The sequence below is a fragment of the Octodon degus genome, unplaced genomic scaffold, assembly GCF_000260255.1.
Source record: "Octodon degus isolate 3935 unplaced genomic scaffold, OctDeg1.0 scaffold00322, whole genome shotgun sequence".
Classification (NCBI taxonomy): domain Eukaryota; kingdom Metazoa; phylum Chordata; class Mammalia; order Rodentia; family Octodontidae; genus Octodon; species Octodon degus.
This window is the reverse complement of record NW_004524898.1, coordinates 718,272-721,669: the sequence shown is the minus strand read 5'-3', so window position 1 is coordinate 721,669 and position 3,398 is coordinate 718,272. Positions and strand designations below refer to the sequence as shown.

General features: G+C 35.5%; 1 protein-coding gene across 1 annotated transcript in view; it reads left to right on the top strand.

Annotated features, from left to right (window-relative positions):
• LOC101591121 (vomeronasal type-2 receptor 26) overlaps positions 1-3,398 on the top strand; it is a 109,751-nt gene that overhangs the window by 1,207 nt on the left and 105,146 nt on the right. The window lies entirely within an intron of this gene.

The window sequence follows — 3,398 nt, the reverse complement described above, 5'->3', positions numbered from 1 at the left end:
AATTTCCCAATATAGTCCAGTAGTCCATAATAGTAGTGGTTCTTCTGTAAGACTGGCCATGTCCAAAGGTGTTAACTTGAGCTTTTTGCAGCTCAGCATATTAATGTGGCTTTCTTTTTTTTTTTTAATGTGGCTTTCTTTTTATACATCATTTTCATACTTTTCTGCTGGATGATTAAGATCAGATAAAGCAAGACCTGTATAACAAGAAATGCAACTTTTGTATCTGATAAGGTCAGTCAGATCCCCTCATGATTTAACCTGAAACTCTATACCACAATTTGTGGATCCTTTGTGACTGTCAGCCATGTGGATGAGTCACCGATGTTGGTTGACCAATTTGCTCTCTGTGAAAGCCTGCGAGAATATTTTCTCTCCATGTGACTCTCCTTGGGCATGCTCTACATCAAAAATCACATTTCTCTGTGGCCTCATAATCTCCTTGATTAGAAAATTTGGTACACAACTGAATTACATAATGTTACAGTATATTTCTCCCATGTCCTGAGTCCTCACTGACCTTGCAAGGCTAGGGCCAAAATGTTGGCTGTCCTTGCAAGCCTTCTTTTTCTCTGATTTTTGGTCTGCAATCTTAGGTTGTTACCCTCCAAAAGAGAAGCTTATTATCAAACTGTTCCTTTAATGTAGGGTAAGGTTATTGTTATTTTCTCAGTTAAGCCAATTTATGGCCATAGAATATTCCTAAAGAATTTTGGCTGTGATAGGTGTAGAACAAGAGGAACCTAAAGAGAATGCTGATATGGTGAGCTTGGTTAAGTGCAGTTCTGTAGGAGAAGGGGCAGTGTCCTTACAAGGACAATTTCAGTTATGATTCTCCTTGTGGTCTATTTTGTTTTCACATCCTACCATTTTTGCCTGCCTGATACTTTTATCCTTCATACTGAAGTATTCAGAGGGGGGCATTTTTTAATAATCTGTTTAGTCTGAAGAGGAGCTTTGATCTTGCCTTCTCAGGGATACAAAGTCTCCCCAGTACTGAGCAAAAGGAAAGAAATGCTGATGGTTTGTGTTGTTTGATTATACCATTATTTTTCATAATCTAGAAAGGGGGACAAAGACATTAGCAAGTTATTGATGTTTCATCTTGATTTTATAAGCTTGTTAAGCAATCCTAGGCCAGAAATAAAAGGTGGAATAGTGAAGAACAGTGACTGAATAATGGTAGAGTTTTGTGGCATTTGGCAGAAATCTGTTATATTTAATATTAACCTGTATTTATTTAGATGTATTTACCTTAATAAAAATAGGTGGAATTTAAGAGTGTAGATGCACTTCCTGCTTGTGAAAGCCATCAATTTAAAAAATTTCAGTATAACAGTGATGAGAAAATATAACAAATAAAAAGTATCTTTTTGTAACTATTTGGCCATTACTTTTTTTTTAAGCATAAGAGAAGGAACCTGTATCTGGTCTCTATTTTGTAGACCTAAAGATCCTTTGTAAAGATTTGTTCTAGATAACATAAACATAAAGTCTGAAGCAGATGACAAAGATTTAGTGTATAGCTCAAAATTAACAAGTTGTCATTGCTAGAATACATATCTTACCAGTTTTGCTTCACAGGCACAGCTATAAGAAATTAAATCTTTACCTCAGGGGTATTTGAAATTGCATTAAGATAAAACAATGGAAAATACTAAGAGAGGTTATAGAACACATTTTGGAACAGTTAGAGCAGTGGTGCTGAACCTTTTAGAGAAGCACACCAAAACTACAATGCAAAATCCACTGTTTAGTTTGTCTCATAGAAGACCTATTCCTGTAGAACATAGCAGATAAAAGTTGTAAAGTTTCATAAAGGAAATTTAAAATTAAGATCAAACATACCATTTAGCAGAATAACTATGAAGTCTTTATTATGCTAAAGTCTCTAAATTCTTGTTATTGCCTCTAAAATGATACCTTGCCCTGTTGGGATAAAGGAATTAGTCAGTCAGTTGCATTTATCTGCTACGAAATATTGAGTGACACAAAGTCTCATCTAAGTGTTTTACCTTTTAAAATAAAGTGCTTTGTGGCTGGGGAGATAGCTCAGTGGTCTAAGTGCTTTTCTGGCACACACTAGGATCTGGGTTTCATCCCCGGTACCACATACGGTGCCAACCCTGGAACCCGGGGTGCACCACCCCAGCCACTGAAAACGAGTGTGGTGCAGCACACCTGTGATCCCAGAGCTGGGGAGGCTGAGATAGGAGGATCACTAAGAGTCTGAGCTGTGTAGCAAGACCTGTATCAGATAAACAACTTAAAAATTAAAACAAAATATCTTGTAAAGTGTAATACAAATATTTACAGAAGTGTGTGATAGGTGGCTAAGGCCTGATTTTTAAGTTTTAGAGTATTACGATCTGTAGTAGATATGTTTAAGAATATCTAACTCTCAGATACAATTATGTAATATTCACTTAAACAGAAGCTTGAAAAATTCTATCATTGCACAAATTTTTCTTAGAATACCAGTATGGCAAGATATTCTCTTAAAATTTGTTTTACAGAGCTTGTATACTTAGGGAATATAAATGCATTTAATATACGAAGAGGCCTGTACATATATTCTGTTACATATATTCACTTAGTTTTTACTCCTATGGCAAAATTTAGATTTCCTGAACAAGTTTACATAATGGAATAGTACCGACATGAGTCAAAGGATATGTTTATGCTTCCTGGACATTAGGAAATTGTATTTCTTTTCTCTTTTTTCACACAATTTTATTGAGAAACAAATAGCATTGAGACAGTTTTAATTCAAATAGGTAGGACAGTTCCAATAATTAACACATTGCATACTCTCTTCCTAGTGGTTATTTGCTTTATAAGATGCAGACATGATATCCTCTTTACAAACACTATTAGAACAAATCCATCTATTCATTAAGAAAAAGTAACTACATATCTATCCTAACCATTTTGAATACACAGATACAAAATGGACATTCATCTGTATCTCCTTTTTTGTTTAGTTCTGTTATTTGAATATTATAGGTGTGTAAACTCAGTAAAATATTCTAAAAGAGTCCAGTAGTCCATAATAATATTGAGTCTTCTACTTCAATGGCAATGTCAGATATTGTTGATCTAAGTCCCCTACAGCTAACCATAACAGCATGGCTTTACTTCTTATACTTTGTTTTTATATTTTCTGCTGGATGGTTAAGACCAAGGTAAAGCAAGACCTATGCCACAAGAGTTGCAGCTTTTGGGTCTGATAAGGTCAGTGAAATCCCATCAGCATTTCTCCTGAGATCCTGTACCTCAGCTTGTAGAATCTTTGTCAGTATCAGTCATGTGGATGAGTCACAGCCATTGCTTGGCCAATGTGCTCTCTGTGAAAGCCTGAGAGAATGTTTTCTCTCCATGTGACTCTCCTTAGGCAC